Source organism: Copadichromis virginalis, linkage group LG1 (genome assembly GCF_057382275.1).
Source record: "Copadichromis virginalis isolate Kocher_CV1m ecotype Utaka linkage group LG1, C_Virginalis_male_GT1.1, whole genome shotgun sequence".
Classification (NCBI taxonomy): domain Eukaryota; kingdom Metazoa; phylum Chordata; class Actinopteri; order Cichliformes; family Cichlidae; genus Copadichromis; species Copadichromis virginalis.
This window is the reverse complement of record NC_140618.1, coordinates 8,968,500-8,987,344: the sequence shown is the minus strand read 5'-3', so window position 1 is coordinate 8,987,344 and position 18,845 is coordinate 8,968,500. Positions and strand designations below refer to the sequence as shown.

At 37.7% G+C, this 18,845-nt stretch overlaps 1 protein-coding gene across 2 annotated transcripts in view; it reads right to left on the bottom strand.

Moving 5' to 3' along the window:
- The window catches only part of chst8 (carbohydrate (N-acetylgalactosamine 4-0) sulfotransferase 8), a 173,875-nt gene that overhangs the window by 105,778 nt on the left and 49,252 nt on the right, over positions 1-18,845 (bottom strand). The window lies entirely within an intron of this gene.

The window sequence follows — 18,845 nt, the reverse complement described above, 5'->3', positions numbered from 1 at the left end:
TGTGTGGTTTATCTCATTGTGGGAAGCTTTTGATGGACTGGGGTCTGATAGCTGGGAAAGGCTCTAGGCCCTCCACGACCATAAGTTAGGTAAGTGATTAAGAAAATGGATGGATTAATGAAGAGACAGTTTCCATAACAGTTGCAACATGACTATTACATATCACTGAAAGTTAACTAGTATATAATGTTAACTGTCAGTTCTAGATGTCATGTCTTAGTAACTGTATCAAATTTGGACAAAAAAAAATTTGGCCAAAAAGATTTTTCTCGCAGTCATTATGTTTTGGCTTTACATTGAATCAGAGGAGTCAGAATATCGAAATCTATTCTGTTGTAGTCAAGTTTGCCTCCCTGTGGACAATGATGAATAGATTGAGGTAAAGCTCAGCGAGTTGATGAAATATGTTTCACATGTTTTGCCTTCATTAATTTTGAGCTACGTTGTTAGCAACAAATTTAAAAGACTTTGGAAAAAGCAATTACTGTATATTACAAAGAGACTGTAATTTGTTTCTATTGTAATTAATGGAACCTTTTGTCATGCTTTGATGAAATAAACAGTGTAGTTTGGAACAAAAATAAATCTCTGCAATACCATTTATTCTGGCAGCTGGAAAAGTGTCAGCTGATTTACTCTGATAATAACTCTGACAAATAATTACTCAGTTTCTTCAGGCATTTCCCCCCCTAAGTACAGGACACAGAATTGAGCCTTTCCCACCCATGTATTAAAGGTAGTGTAAACCATAAAAAGTCTACCTAATCAGCTGTTCATATTTAGCCATGGTAATTATCTTTGTGATCTGTGATTGGCACAGAGTCACTTCAAATAAGGCCAGTCTGCACTGAAGACGGAACTAACTTAAATACTTTCTTTCAACATAGTGTCAATTTATTGAGGTGCAAGAAAAGTGCCTATTTTTTTTTTTTTTTTTGCATTTCCTCTTCAAACCTTAGAATACAAAGTAAGGAATTTATAATCACTTATTATCCACGGCATCATTCTTCTTGAATACAGTGAGCCATGAGGATATTCACAGAAATGTGTATTTTTTGTATAGATGTTTGCATGATTAAATTTCATTCTCGGTGTAGCAGGAAGAGTGATTTAAGCCTTAGCTTAAAAGAAAAAGAAAAACAATCCATGAATAATACTAATGCTAATAATAAAATACATTAACATCTCTGGGTTGACAATGCATGGAAACATGGGACACCTTTAGTGATAACAGAACACCAAAACTGTGTTAATTAAAAAAAAATAAAAAATAAGGCTGTGACAACATGACCAACAAACCATCCAGCCAGCTGGAACTACTTATTACAATTAAACAAAAGGCAAAGGTTAAGCAACCTGGATCTTGGTTGTGTTCAGTAACTGAAATTATATTATTATGAGGATAATAATTGACTATCCTCTGGCTATCTTCCAGTATATTTAAAGGCAATCTGTGTGTAATCACTTATCTGTTGTTGATCTATCGACATTGCAACAAGTAAAAACCAATTTCAAAGTTACATTTTATAGCAAAGCTTTTGGAAAGACGGCCTAGATACAGCTTCTAGAAGCATTAAGTCAAAACAACATATTTTAAATTTTTAAGTCAGGTTTTAGGCAGCATCACAGTTGAGTCTGTGCTTATTCGGGTAACAAATTATATTTTAAGAATTACAGTAGTGCAGAAAAATTTGATTTAGAAATTGCGGCACTGGGTTGGTATATCTGGAAAGACTTTGGAATGGATTATATCTTATTGAGTACAACTGAAAATTTGTACTTCTATTAGTGACCATGGCTGTCCTTACTCTGAGGAGTTCCTCACGGGTCTATACTGGGAGATTATAGAGAAATATAACATTTTTTTCCACTGCTATGCCGGTGACAAACAGCTGTATCTCTTAGTGACATCTACAGAGCCTCAAATGTTGCAGACTGTCTGATATTGATAAATGGATGTGTAAATTTATGTGTATCAAAAACATGTCCTGTGGCATTGTTCATCACTAATCATCTCACGTTACTAATGTTTTATTTCTTGGTCTTAGTGAGTCCTGAACAGATGATCGCCAGGAAATCTCAATAATACAGGTGGCAGATAAGTAAACTTACTATTTTTGGGGGAAGAGTTACAGGTGGAAAATCAGTCAAGATGTAGCCTATAAATATCTATGAAAAATGGCACTATTTTACAGCACATTAGGCTACCAACAAATACATTTAAGAGACCGAAGCAGAAAAGATAGTTGGTCATCCACTATTGTATTCCTCATGTGCTGTCTGTTCTTGTCAGCGTCACAGAAATCTCACTATGCTCCACCTCAGGTGTAACTGTGGAAATGTTAGTGGCAGAAGCGAGGAGTCCAGATGGAGCAGCTGTTGGGGTTTTCCTGGGTCGAGTAAGATTTGATTACATAAATGAAGCTGATGATCCTTCCCAACAGCACACATTGCCTCCCTACAACCCCCCCACATGCATCCTCAGATAGACACACTGATTGCCAACATCAGAATCTGTATCTCTTCCAACCCATCTTTGTCTTTTCAAGATAAGAAGGACAGAGCTCAAACCAGGAGATGCTGCACGGCAGGTTTCTTTTCTCAAACATCCCACGCTCGTTTCCATGCAGAGATGGCCTAAAAATGACATCGACAACCGGAGCCTCATTAATCTTTATAGGAGCTCAAGTCAGAGTTTCCTGCTTCTCGTTGCCTGTCTGCTATGTGGCATATTCTCTTGAGAGCACTATTCAACATCTTGAAGGTGCAGCACGTTGTCACGGCAAAAGATTCTGCACGTGGTAAAAAGCAGATGAAAGGCAAACAGGGTGTGCATTTTAATATAACCTGTGTGAGGACATTAACAGAATTAACAGCTTAAGCAGCTCTGAAATCTCCTCTTTATATTTCCTACACCTGTGCCCATGACCCTGGAGACAGCAGTGGCGCTTAGGTTGTTAAAAGTAAGCATTTGTGTCCTCAGCCTGCTGTCAGTATAGGGACAATGTATGCATGCACCCATGAGGGTCTGTCTCATGTGAATAGATGGACTTTGAAGGAGCAACTTAAAAAAAAGGCTGTTTTTACTATCATGATCGTTTTTATTGCTGTCTTGTTCCAAAGATATTAAACACACACAAAAGGGCACTGAGAAGGTATAATCGAGGTGATGGCCCAATTCTGTCAAATTGTTGCCTCACTGAGTCCTCCCCTGCTTTTTTCTGCAGTGCTTTGTTGCCTGCAAGAATCAATCAGCCCTTTACACCTGAGTTATGATGGTTCCCACTAACATCAATGTGTTACTGTGGCACCATAAGTGAAAGACTTATTTTTTCCAAGTAGCTGACAATTTAATTGCAGTGCCTGAACAATTTCAGCAAGGAAACTATAATTAGATAGGAAACAGCTTATACACAAATTATATGTACAAAAGAAAATATTTATAATGTTGTCTAAAATTTAAAAATAAAATAGCAACTGGATAATTGTAAATCAGCTTAACAATATGTGGCTTAACAACATAAAATAAAATACATTAAACTAGCTAACTGATATCCAGTTATCCTGTCATTCCTGTTATCCAGATTTATTGAAAGCATAGTTCAGTTGTTAGTTGAGTTTAAACTTTAAGAAAAAATTTCTTTGCTATAAAACCATTTTCCAGAAAATTTGGATATTTTGAGCAATTTTAATGATTTATATTTTTTGAAGATTCACATGTGACACTTGTGAAGGGGTCTAGAGAAGTTGTGGAGAACATTTTTCTGCCTGTATCATCAGTCAGCATGGCCCATTTGGTGGTGGGCCAGTGATTTTCTGGAGACGCATATCCATCGAGAACTAACAGGCTAGGCAACAGCACCCTGACTACCATTAGATATCGGAATGAATGCCCTGGTCCAGATCTGGGAAGAGATCCCTCACAAGACCATCTGTTATCTGATTAGGAGGTTGCCCCAACATTGTCACACATGCAATTATGTGGGGGCCATACAAACTGCTGATTACCATTTTGAGTTACTGCAATGTAATTTTGGTAAAATTGACTACATGGACAAATAATTCTTTCACATTGACTTTTAGGGTGTCCTTGAATGTATCTTTCATTTCCATCATAAGATGCATAATCCTTACTACTAAAACACATTCTTGTGTTATTTTGTATTTTTTGAGCAGTATACACTTAAGCTGGTCAGTAAAACATTTACTTCTGTTACTTAAATAAAGGTTTCCATAAGTTAACATTTCATAGTTTTTTTTATTTTTTTTATTTTATTTAACAGCATGTTGCAAAATATACAAACTTTTCTTGACATGGTAATTGTAACTTTTCTCTTCAGTTCATGGAAACTTTTCAGGCAGAGAAGAGTTTACTGCATGAACTAAAACACCCATGAGGGGATGTGTTGGAAAAAAAAAACAGAATAGGTTTCTTCCATTAACGTGAGTAGAATTCTTATTTTTAGTTAAGGGTCATGAGCTGTGACCTGGCGCCAATCTTGGTGGCAGAACCAAATGTCTCCAGGAACAAAATGACAAAGATTAACTGTCCCCTCGAGCTTGGAGGCTCATAATTAATGCTGCCTCACTTCCCTCTGTGACTCTGCTAGGAGGAGGATTGCCACAGAGTTGATAGAGTTGCCATTTAAGGGTCAGTCATACCATTTTTGGCGAAACAGAGCCGGCAATGTCTTTGTGAGGTTTAAGCATATATTGATTTGTTTATTGTTTATATATATATATATATATATATATATATATATATATATATATATATATATATATATATATATATATATATATATATATTTATATTAAGAGAGAGGGAGAGAGAGCGAGTGAGAAAAGCAGAAAACCCCAGATGTGATAGATGAAACAATCCCAGCAGACTGCAACATCAGGAGCATTAGAAAACAGAAGTGCCAGAGGCTTAAGGAACAATTGGAGCAGATGTGAAAAGAAAAGTTCAAAGTGGTACCAGTGTTAATAGGAGCATCAGAAGCTGTCACCCGGAAACTAAAAGAGAGGCCCCAGCAGATTACAGGCACAAGTTCAGAGGTCGCTGTCTCTTTCTTCAGCAAGATTTTAATTCTTGACTTTTGAATCTAGAAAACAGTCATTTTGACGTTTAAACATTGCCAGTAAATAACGAAAACTTATAATAAAAGGTAAGAATGTCTTCAACAAGATTTTAATAAATAATAAATAATAAACAACACATATAAAGACACAGCTGGCTTTGACAGGTCTTTGGTGGAGCATTAAGTTTTTAAATATGGTATTGGTTCTGCTGGCAGAAAGCTGAGAGGAAACATGCTGAGTAGTGCCAGTCTCAGTGTGGAGTACACTAAACAGCCTTAGAAAAAGGGTGGCTTTGAAAGGCTCCCTCCTACCTCTGAGTGGGCTCTGCAAATCCTCCATTGAAGTGGGCTTATTTCTTAACAGTGCTATTGCAATTTTGTATGGAACCACTGGAATCCTCTTTGCACATAAACACCCACAATGAAGTTGGCAAAAAAATGAGGAAATATTCTGTGATGAAATACAGTCTGATTCATAATCAATAGAAGTGGGTGTGGAAGGTGGGGTCCTATTTTCTGCACCAATAAGCCGAAGGACCAGTGAGGCATACAGTACAGTATAGTGGGGGTAAGTGTATCATTTCTAGTGCAGGTGGACAAACTCATCTATGATCATTGAGCAGCAATTGGAAATGAAAGGCAGTCTTACTGTATATATGGAGGTTAACTCCCTTAGCCTCTGTGTAACCTTAGTCACTTCTCATAAAACAAGCAGTGCTGTGTTTTTATGGTGCAGGAAGACAAAATACCTCAAAGACTCACAGAGATATCACGAAATAAATATAGGGGGATCTATGTCTAATTCCCTTTTGTGCCAACCTCTGAGAAAATTGGAAATGGGTAGTGAACAGCTCAATTTGTCTTCATGTAATTTAATGGCCTGCACCTGTTATGGGCTCAGTCTAATGCAGTAAAACACAATGAGCAAAAATGGTTCTGACTCAGGAAAACAGGCTGCAAACTGCCTGGCAGTCGCCTGAAAGCCTTTCAATTTTCTGTGAAGTCTGCGCTAAAAGGTCCTAGTGTAAAAGGCAGAATAAGACAAATAAAAGAAAAGGGGCAACAGAAAAAATAGAAAAATAAATAAACCCAAGGACAAAAGTTCTTAATTCCCCTTAATGTCAAAATATAATATTCTCAAATAATGGCAGTCTTAAGAAGGTTGTCATATACTCTGAAAGAAAACTATGATAGGTGCAATTTTCAGGTCATTTTTCCTTACTTGAAAACAAAATTAGGGGGTTTATTTATATGTCAAGCATGAAAACATTGAATAGCTTCTAGAATAAAGGCTGTCAATGGCATGATGGGCACTAATTTTTCATTTCACAAAACTCTCCTCATCACAGATGTGTTCATCATCTGACAGTAATAGAGTCAGAAATGAGGTTTAGATGGTTGTGATGCATCCTCAGAATTGACATTAATGGCCTCTCATTGAGTTGCTGAAGGCCATTAGCTAAAAAGGACAAAGCTTTGGAGTTGAGATAAGGTGGGAAGATGCACAGCACCATGTAATAGCTGTATTTGAAATACAGTGCCCCACTGGGTATGTTGCCTATCCAGAGGGAAATAACGCAGATAAAACATGCTGTATGTTACCTGATTGCAGAGTTGTTCCTGAATAATTTATTTTGGAGACAACACTGCCAATCTTCTTTTGCCATGACGATCAGTGGACTGAATTCAATAAACTATAAGTGGTTAGTATGTGAAATAAACACAAGGTCTTACTGCATTGTGTCACTGGCAATGCGATGTAGTCTACTCTACTGTCTGAGTACCTTTTTGAGATTTTACATGCACAAGTTTCCAAAGGCTGGCAATTTAAATGAATGAATGAATGAATGAATACAAAAATTTCCTAAACCTGACAAAACAGGGGCTAAAATGTGAGAGCAATCATGGAAATAACAGCATTTCAGCTAAATTAAAAATCACGATCTGACAATAGAAACAATCATGTTTGTTAGTAAATACCTTACTATTGTTACCTTTTAAAACTTATGCTTTCAAATTGTTGCTACAGCATTATGAGATTTGTTATTAGTAGTTTATGCATCAACTTTACAATTTATTTATAATTAAGTACTTACTATTTTCAGCTGAAAATAGGGTTTATGTGATTTGAAAATAACTGCATTCATTTCTAATTTACATTTACAAAGTATCCAAAGTTGTTTTTGAATACATGGTTGTATTAAATAAAAATATTTTCTTATATTTCACCAGGGATTGGAAAGAATTTTAGCTTTTGTGGCTGTTATTAAATTAAAATCTGGAATAAGCATTGCTGCACTGTAAATTTACTACCTTACACATCAGTGTAAAAATAATTGAGCACGACAAATAACAGGATCTTCAGTCAATATCATTATCTTTTTTGTGTCCCACTGGATTTACTTTAATTACACATAGGCTCAAACACACTTATTACCTGTCCAGTAACCCAGCCACAAGGCAGGAAATTGACTTTTTGTCCAAGGCCAAGCTCATCGTGTTTGATATTTGCCAACTACTGTCACTGTTTGATCAGCAAAAGTGATTTCTGGATGAAATCTCAAGACAACACTTTCTAATAGTACGTACTGTGTTAGTAAGGGACCACTCTCCACCATGATTCATAACACTAATATGACAGTGTCAGAATCATTTTTCAAGTGATGGAAATGTCCTGAATAGAGGGACTAATGTCAGACCAACTTAAAATAAGTTATTCATGGCTTTCAGATGCTGCAAAAGGCCTGTGGGGAATCTAGTCATATTTGGCCTATATACTTTGCAATACTGATTTTCTCCAATACTGATTTTAATCTAGTGCCACAAATTCTTCCAATGCTTGGGTTTATGACAACTTTCATTGCAGCTTGTTTTTAGTAACATGCCATTGACACAAACTAAAACAGTTTGGTAAATGGAAAATGCTAGACATTATACAATGTGCGATTATGGCAACTCTGGCCATGGTAGCATGGGCGATCGTGGCTCAAGAGTTGGGAGTTTGCCTTGTAATCAGAAGGTTGCTGGTTCGAGCCCCGGCTTGGACAGTCTCGGTCGTTGTGTCCTTGGGCAAGACACTTCACCCGTTGCCTACTGGTGGTGGACAGAGGGCCCGGTGGCGCCAGTGTCCGGCAGCCTCGCCTCTGTCAGTGCGCCCCAGGGTGGCTGTGGCTACAATGTAGCTTGCTATCACCAGTCTGTGAATGTATGGGTGAATGACTGGATATGTAAAGCGCTTTGGGGTCCTTAGGGACTAGTAAAGCGCTATATAAATACAGACCATTTAATTTAGCATTTTACCCAAAACACCTCTGCGCCTTAGAGCAAAGCCTTGTTTAAATAGAGTGTAATCTGCTAAATTGGACAAAAAAGAAAAAAAAAACAACCCATCTGTTACTTATAGTTTCCTATATGAATGCTCAACTTAGATTTAGTTGATGGATTTAGATCCATCAACTAAATCTTCAGGTTCATTCTCAAGCACTGCAACAACACCAACACATACAGAGTGACTCCAATGTATCTGAAATAGCACCAGGTCAAAGTCATTTCATTCTCATTCAGCTGTACAGAAAACAACCAAGAGGATCTATTTCTTGTCATATGACTGGTGCTCAGAGATCAATAGCCTCAAATCCACAAGAGACCCCCCACCCAGTACTGGTTTGAAATCACATTGTAAACAGCCTGAAATAGCTCCTCTGTGACTAATTCCGTCTCTCTGCCATATCTACTGAGATTGCAAGTGGCTTTTTGTATGGACCAGAAAATCAGATTCTTTACCCTATTAGAGATACAACCCCTACACAAATCTGACATAAAAAAATCTGGCTTGTCAATATTAATAGCTAATATGATCAAAGATGGCTGTGCATGTTTTATTAGCCATCTGGCAGCTCAGTTGGGTAATTTAAAAGCAATTTTGGAGTTGTAGCATTTGGGAGAAACAAACAGAGTGGGGGTGTAGGGGCATGAGGTTGATAAGAGACAGAAAGATACACTAGGTGCAGGCAATTAGCTGTATGGCAATCCCCTTGTTAAAAGTCTGGACAATGCCCAGTTTGGATTGATTCAGTGGCTTCAGTCTGGTGACAGCTCCCATATCGCAGCCTCACTGCCCACTGAAGTATGCATTAGGACTTGGCGTTGGCAGCAAGATGGCTTTTACATTTAACAATCTGTGCCCAGACTGAGTGGAAGAGCTCAAGAGACAAGTTAACAGAGGGGAGCCTCCCATCACTTGTCAGCATTGTCGGGGGCAATTCCTTATTATCCCCAGTCTATTGGCCTCTATCCATGTCATTTATCTTTCTCATCACCTTTCCTTTGTGCCCCAAATCACAAATCAAGAGGAGGTCTGGAGGGGATATATGTATATAAATATGTCGAAAATTGATTCACTATGGATTACTTTGCTCGTGCAGACCTCTTTGTTTGGAAGCAGACAGAGGTGGCTTTTATGTGTCTGCCAGCCAGGCCACAGCTCTCTCCATCAATGGCATGCCATTCAGAAGATAAGCATCAGCTGGCAGCCCACTCCACTGACACCACCACTTCCTCCCGGAGTCAGCAGATTACATTTTAGAAGTTGACAGCTTGTTATCACTTTGGATAGCAGGAGGGCTTAATCTTTTGTTCTTTTCTGGCTGGGGGAGGGCTGAGGAGTCACCAGCTCAGGCCACTGAATCCACTGACTTCCCTCCTTGTGCCCTCTGCAGTGACACACATGGTGAATAGGCCACTCTCTCCTCCAGTCTTTTCATTTTTCTCTAAGAGTGCCTGCACTTTGTAGAGGGATTACAGTGATGGAAGCCTCAGCAGTGCACAATGATATCCATTCAACATGTCTCCCTGGCTGACAGGGGATAGGTTCAAGTCTGATTTGATAATGGGTACGCTGGCTTCAGTCTGCAGGGATGGATCAGTGCTCCTCAGACAGGGCTTGTCCTCTGGGAACAATCATGTGGAATCCCTCCCAGAATAATATCCATGACTATAATGGGGGAGGAGAATGGTATGTTTCGTGTACAATAATATAGCTCATACATACTAAGTGTTGAGTGGAAGCTTTTCTTCTCTTTAATCTCTGTTTTTGGCAAAAATGTCACATTTTGCACTTATTATCATTACTATCATTATTATTATTATCATTATTACTACTACTACATCATGTTTAACCAACAAACATTACATTTTCTACTTTACCTTTTGACCTTAATTTGGTATTTCACAACAAGTATTCCCATTGAAGCCCATTCAATTCTAGATAAACCTTATTTTTGGGACTGTTTGGGAGTATTTTTGCATCAAAAATAATTAATCTGTGAAAATGGAAAAAATGTTTTGTTTTTTGGACATTGCATAGAAACAGATTATAACTTTAAATAACATATCTAATCTTTAGATGTCCTGTTGTCATGTTTAATAGAGAATCAATAACACTTACATATTATCAATTGACCTATTTAACAGAATAATAAAATATGCATATTTGCTGGGCTAACAATAATCTAATCTTTCATAATCTTCCCTTACTAAGCAAATGATAAGTTCAACAACTTTGAACATTTGAGCAGTTATTATTACTGCTTTGCTTTTCATGTAACAAAATGTCTCCTTGGTGAGAGCAGTAGTTATATAACCTCTGTCTCCCCCCACTTTATCTTTGTATGTCTCTTCCTTATGGAATATGTCTATAAAGCTCAAATTTTAAAGCATATTTTAAAGCTTTAGACATGGTTTTCTGCTTTTACAATATGTTATAGCAGTGAAGACAAGCTGAAGCTTATGCATCACACCAATGCTTACTGATGAAATGAATTCATCAGAAATATGCAACTGCCTTACTGAAAACAACCCTTTAGCGTTGAGTTGTGAAAAAGTGAGCAAAAACTACTTTGGGATAAGAAGAAAGTAAGTTTTGTAAGTGACCAGGAGAAAATCACCACACTCACAGTAAAAATAGGGTACGCAACAACTTTTTTTTTCTTTTCTCAAAGTGAACAAGTGGGATTGGAGTGTAATTCTGGCTTGCAACTCCATTGTTAAAGACAAAGCGTTATCAGCCCGGTTATTATCAAAAAAAAAAGGAGGGGTCAATTGAATCAATAAACATATTGATTCGAAGTTGGATGGAAACTCTAAGAAAGAGTTTGAATCCAACTTAATGGACCTTGCATGAGTTTCCATGCTTTGGTCTGGGAGTGCAACACTTTTATTACAACTCCCAGCTGCTTCCACCATTACGATTGCCACCCCCTAATTGCACAGTAGACTTTCCCTCTTCAGACACCTCTAGCACAGAGGTTCCTACAGGCAGTTTCCAGTCCAGTCCTTTAAAAACATATCCCCACATATATATATGTGAATTTTTGATAATTAAAAATGAATCATCCTTCCAATAAAACAGATTATTAACAAAAAAGAACCAGCCAGGTAAAAAACTATTTTCTTCAAAGGTGTGCTTTTCTCAATACAACTGAGGTCTCCTATTTAAACCACCTTCACCCTGCTTCTCCTGTGCTCCACAGCCAACTTGCATCCTCCCCCCACACACAGGTTTCCAACTTTCTCTCTCCTACACAGAGAAGGGCTTCGAACACTCTAATCATCTCCTCCAAGTACTCAACTCCAAATAGCTGGCAGCTGGATTAGAGTAAATCACATCCACATAGGTGTGACCTACATCACACACATTAAAAAACAAACAAACAAACAAAACCAAAATGAACAGAAAACAATAATCCCAACCAGTGTTTGGTAGGAAATTCTCCCAATTATTCCATTATGCCACATTTTACAACACAGTCACAGAGACAGCCTCGGTTTTTGGTGTGACATAGCTTGAGGAAGACTGACAGCATCAAGAGGGAACATCTGTGATTACTGTCTTCAAAGAAATTTTCAAAAATGAGCCTCTCTGTTGGATCCACCTGGCGCTCAGCGTCATTCTGTTTTATTTCCTTTGGAGTTCATAATGTTACCCAGCGTGGTATTATGGAAAAGGGCAACCTGAAAGCCCCACCCCCAACAGCAGGATGGCCAAGCCATGCTCTTCTGCTCAGCAGGGACTCTAACCCTGTTTGCTTGTCAGTGGCTCAAAAGATGCATATGTTTTTCTTCTTTTTTTTATTTCAATCAACATCCTCTCCCTTATTTGCTTGTTTCCGCTCTCAATTTCCTTTGGGTTTGTGTTTCATTTTTCATGGCTTTTCTGGATAGCACAGCATCAGCTGTTTTAAATTTGTTTTTGTGTTTTTTTTTTTACTTTGAAGAGTGAAGAAGAGTTCAACAGAGAACTCTACAGTAATGTTTATTTATTATTTAATTTATATTTACAACTCTATTTACTAGGTTTTTGTCAGGCCGATAGCACTATCTTCATTTTGTATTTAGTTGTGACTCAAACTAAATTCCATTGTGGACAGAAATTTTGCTGACCATTAACTTATATATGGACGTCATATGTTGAATGTGACATGTTAAAAAAAAACAAAAACGCAGTGATAGTACTACCACATTTAAATATCAACAAAGAATTTGGATTTATAATAAATCTAAAAAAAAAAAATCATAGATCTTAACAATCGCTGTATGCTTGATGTTTGTGCACAGTTTTGATGAGACTAGGCCTTCATTAAAGAGGAGATAGGGTACATAAAAACATTTATGCATACATGCGCTACAATCATTAAAGTGAGATATGATTATTTATTTAGTTATTTATTTTATACTGACCTCTGTTAGAGCAGGAATGCAAAAAATAATATCAAATCTATTTGTACAGACTGAAATAGTGAAGCCACTGGTGAGCAGGATCAGATGGCAGGGTAAACAGATTATACTGCAAGGCTCCCATGGCATAACACTGGGCATTAATGTTAATGGAAAACCACATGACCTTGCAGTTGCCTCTGAGCAGCTCCATTTCAAATCCAATAGACACGACCTAGGTCTGGAAGACGCTAGTGAAATGGTGATTCAGGCACCTGATACCCATGCTTTAAAATAGTCTCTTTTTTCCCTTTCAGGGCATCCCAAAGGTCCCCAATAAGGTTTCCTCCATTCCCTGAGGTGGACAGCAAAAGGAAGAACTGATTGCAGGAAATCAGTTGCTGAAATAGTTTCCAGGATATCCACACATGTCTAATGCCAGATGTCATGTGATCCTAGCACTAAGCAGGTTAGCACTTCTACATCATTTCAATTAAGGTGTGTTTTCATAGTTGCTCATGAGACAGAATGCACTCTGTTTTATGGGAAATTTTATACTTAAGGTTGTTCAGAAGTACTGTGATGTTGGCTTTGCCAAGTATTGCTTTCCAATGCTTTTCAATCTTCCTGCTTTGGGAGGAATGGAGGGGATTGTGCCAACACAACACAAACAGACTTATTTAAAGGAGCTTTGCACACACGCATCAAATAATGGAAAAATGGAATAATATAACAGTGCGATTTTCCATCCTGTGGTGGATTTGCTTACAAGCACAGTACAGTTCCTCTGCACCTAGGGTCATCAGCACAATTTAATTACATTAAGAGACAGCTAAATTGGACTATGCAAACAGAAAAGGCTTAGGGGATTACTGGGACTCTGACAGAGAGATCAAGTTTTTCCTTGAAGCGTGAAACAATATGCCCAGTTCCTGGCAAGGTCCATGTGGATAAACATAGAGGGATGGCCAAGGCAAATTAATTTTTTCCTTGCTTTTATTTACTGCAGAAAGTCGTAGTGTTTCAAAATACACTTTACATGATTATAAAAAACTATTCCCATCTGAAGATGTTCTCACATTTTATGTATTACCTTTCTGTTTTTTTCAAACTGCATGCATTTGTATTGTGTGCATGCTGCCTAATTTGGTAGAGACTGACATTTTCAGACCTTGGCCTTTACCAGCACCCCACTCCACCGTTACAGTAAACATCAGCCAGTCACTATGAAACAAGATCAAAGGTAGTGATGATATCTTCTCTACTAAAAGATGTTTTTAGCATCCATCCAAGCCACCCAGTAAATGGTCATTACTCAGTTAAGTTCAGAAATGGACCCTTAAAATCTTCAATTTTTCCTCTCAGAAAAAGAGTCATAAAAGCAATCTTTTAGTTGCAGATTTTAAGTGTTTTAAGTTTTTTTTAAATAAAAAAACAAACAAAACATTAGCATATAGCATGTTACTATCAATTAAACTGAGATTTAGCCACTTGCTTACCAATAAATACACAAGCAACCAAGCAGCAGCTGATGCTCTACTTCTCCATCTGTGGATTGCTCTGTGTTGGGGTTCTCGAGGTGAAACATAGGGCAACCTTCCACTCCCTGAAGCAGCTGGAGTCAGACTCATTGGAAAAATGCCTAGAGGTGTAACTTTGTGCAGACAATTTATCTGAACTGCAACCTCTTCAGGTGTCTGTTCTCCCTGTAAAACTGGCTGCTGTTCCTCCAATTGTCCTTAAACAATTACTTCAGAGTGTTCAGGAGATGACTGTGGCCATTTAAAGAGCAGTTTTCTCAGCTACCATTGTGCAGGCCATCTAAACCATGGGATACAAAGCTCCTAAGTACAGTGTGAGCCAAATAAAGAGGTGGAGAAGGAGGGGGTGGCAGATAAAAGCTGACACCCAATGTATTATAACTCTGCTCTATTAGATATGAGCTTCTGCTCGGTTGAAGCACCATAGCTTAAGGCAAAGATACTGCTTGCTTATTGTGCTTTAGCGAGGGGGCTGGGAACACTGTGTAGCCACTGTGTTCTGTATACAGCACACAGTCTCTCATGCATGATTTAGTAAAGTGAAATTCTTACTTCAATTCCAAGTAGTGATACAGTAGAAGAGATAAAAGGATGTGCTTAGGCTGCAAAACGAATCATAAGACATACACTACTGGTTTGAAAAGATGGCTACTAATCAAAAGAGAGAACTCATTAAGGACATGCTGCTGCCACCTATTAGCTTTGACTCACTTGAGGAAGCTCGTAGCCTCCACCTTCTTTAATTGTTCATGTTGGGAGCCTTTTACTTCATTTGTAGTAATGTCATAGTACTGTGTGCGGATGTGGAGCTCAGCCTTGTTTGTGTCTTCTAACTTTAGAGTACCTCATCTTTACTATATTCCATTTTACATATAGAGCAACCCAGTATCATGGCAGAGCATGTAATAGAAACGCCACTCCACCATGCCTACTTCTAGCTTTGCCTCTCCGAAGTTTGAAATGGTTATGCAGGCAGAAGTTGCAGTAAGCTGCAGTACCAGCAGAGGGAGATATTTTATTTCAAGCCAACATGAAAATAATCACGGGAAAGCATTTAAACAGACATTACAACACATTTACACGTACATACATATTAGCCATTATGTATTTAATCATTCTGGCATAGAAGGACGCTGGAATATACTTCATACCTTCCTTGGTTATTAGTGACTTCTTAGCTTTAATATGTTACCCCCACCCACCTGTACTGCACCACACCAGTACTTCACCTCTTTATTTAATCATAGCTCCCAAAACGACACTTTTGTTCTCCAGTACATAATCATCAGTTTAAAAACATATGCACTGACATTTGATAGGTGTAACTGTGAAGTTGCAACCTTTTTCCTTAGCCTAGTTTGAATTAGTTGCTGCCCAACTACGTCAGACTGAGGAAATTGTTTTTGCTGTGTGACCTCCAAATTCATAAGGCAATGGCAAAATTGCTGCATATCTAAATTTCTAAAGTCAGTACTTAGTATTGCTTAGATGTTCTATTTCTTAAGAATAATTTTTTTATTCTACCGTATAGCTATCTAGGATTGCCTTTTTCCGTTTTGGTGTATTCTACATGTCATTCCATTTCTTTATGTCGTTATACTAAATCTATGAATAATTAGTTTCAAAATTCTTCTAAAATTTCAAATGAATAGTTATTTTACTCAAGTTTATCAAAATTAACAGTAACTCTAAATATCTACAATTTAAAACATTTAAACTTTGGAGCAGTGTGACAAAGTGGCTAGGACTGAATTCATTTGTCACTTGCATATATTGTTATTTTGTGTTCTGTTATCGTATAGTCTATCATAATGCTTTAATGTAAACACAGCATATGTAACCTTGGCGCTACACACTATCCCGGGTCTGTTTGTGGTAGCATTGGGTATATTCATTTCATCTGTGCAAATGTTCTTAAAGCTAAATGTCACTTCATCATTAATTGATTTGAATCTTTCATTTGTTTATGTAGTTTGGTTATACTTACCAATGTGTGTTCCTTTGAGCAGGTCCTATGTGTAAAACAGGTATATGGGAAGGGCCGCCCCAGTACTTCCTGGTTTTTTTGGATATGATGTCATTGATCATGTCAATTGGGTGTAACCAAATGAAGGTGTCTCTTTTGTGTAAAATTGTTTATTTAATTTAAAATAACCTCATGAGTCAGATTAAGTGAAGAGATTGACTTTTCAAACCGTTTAGCTGGGTGAATGAGTTTTATTAAGTGGCAAAATTATTTTATTCTGGTTTCTTTGTCTAGACTGTGTTATTTAGTCTACCCTGTTTTCCCAATGGTAGAGGTTAATGAGGTCAAGGTGTGAGTGGAATTCTATATAAAGCAGGTGAGATTTTGACTACCAGGTTCTTATGTTTTATGAAACAGTTGTTGAAAGGCCATGCCAGAAACTAAAGAACACTTAAAAGAAACCTGAACAGTCTGCAGATGCTGTCTTCCTATCACTTTCCATGCTGCTTATGTTATGCTACCTCACAAGCAGTTAGCAGCTTTGTCTCACAGCAAAAGGTCCTGGTTTCAAATTACATGTTTCATGGTATCCATGTGGAATCACTTTGATTACTCTAACTTTCTTCCACAGTCCAGAGACATGCAAGTGTTAGGTAAACTGGCAATTCTAAATCGGCCATAGGTGTGAACGTGAGTCTAAATGGTGATCCGTCTGCCTGTGTTAGCCCTGCAATAGAGTGATAACCTGTCCAGGGTACTAATTTAATGTCTCAGATTGGCAACATGGCTAAAATAAAATGACACATTAGAAATAATAATATAATATAATAATATTACTAAAATTCATATATAGTTTTATATAAAGAGTATACATTGCATAGTATGGACGTTTTTGTTTTTTTGTTAGTTTAGAAAAAAAAATCCTCCTCAAACTGTGTTGTGCTTTTGTTGAAAAATATTGTTCCTTTAAAGTAATGGTCCACCTCCAACACAGTTTCATACCAGATTTCACAAAGCATCTGGTTCTTGTAATCATTACACGCTCTTATGGGTCTTGGTTAGATATTTCTCATGAATGTTGAATACTGGCTGTCATAGTTTTTGTGTTTCTACATAATGTGAATGTTTGTCTTGCATGTGTGCTTCCGTGTGTGTCCTGCTTGTCATTGCAAATGCCCGTTTTTTCCACCTGACACCGTGCCTGAAAGCATCTGACAATCAGGGGAATATTAGAGGGTTGGAGAGATTCCACTCTGGCTAAGTGGCTCTTATTGCTGTGGAGTGTGACACCACTCATATTCATAATGATTCACAGTGCTGTTGACACATGATAGTGCAGATAGCCTACTTAGTGGATTACAGTTTCTCTGACTCTGACGCTCTCTGATGGTGATGTTGATTGTATCTCCAAAAAGCTCCCTTGACTGGTTCATCATTTTCTTCGATCAAAAATCTGTGAACATGTCACAAATGACTTTGGTAATTAAAAAAAAAAGATGTCTTTTGATTTCAACTGGAGCATGGTTCTTAAAGTAGTGATTTTGTGAAATCAAAATAAGGTGAAACATCACCCTTTAGTCTCTGAATAAAAATACCAAAGTTAAAATGAAATTCATAGATTTTTCCAACAGCAGTAGAAAAATGTGACTGACACTCTCATTTGGTTGAAACTGTAGCATAAGCCATAGCTGTGCATATGTATGCAGCTGATCTCTTGTTTCTGAAACATGAAGCAGCTTGGTTGTACACGATTAGGACACTCTTCCATCATGGCTGCTTATACCCCAATCTTCTTAACGCTGAGTGCCAAGCACAATGGCACTGGGTCACTTTGCAAGGATAAAGGTTTAACTCATTTAGAAATTGAATATAGACCCTTGTTCTTGAGGAGGATTGAAAACTGACCATTTGTTCTATGAGATGGAATGAAAAAGGTATTATTTGGGGAACAAAGGTTTTTTCTGCTTCTCTCTCCATCTTTTTTTTCCTGCTCCTTAGTGAAACCAAAGCAAATAATATAACAGCTCATACATGCAATCTACTTTCTGATTTGGAATGTGCCTCTGTCTCCCAGTTTGATTGCATGGTGTGTATATCTGCATTATTGTGAGTTCTCCCAGCTTAATCCAGAAGTCAATTCTGCTTATCTGGATGGAGTATTTTCAGTCACTTTGGCAAGGACTGCCTAAAGCTGGCTTCAGTTTCTGAAGCTGAAAAGCAGCCTCACATCATCACACTACTACAACCATGTTTGAGTTGATATCATGTTCTTTGTATGAAATATTGTGTTACTTTTATGCCCGATGTAAGGGGATTCAAACTAACCAAAAATTAAGTGTTTTTCTTGACAGTCCATAGACTATTTCCCTAAAGTCTTGAGGATCATCAAGATGGGTTTTTTTGGCAAATGTGAGATGAGCCTTTGTTTTCTTTTAGCAGCGCAGTGGGATTTGCCTTGGAACTTTCTCATGGATGCCATTTCCCCCCTTATCTCTTTCTTATCAATGAATCATAAACACTCACTAAAGTCAAGTGAGGGCCTCA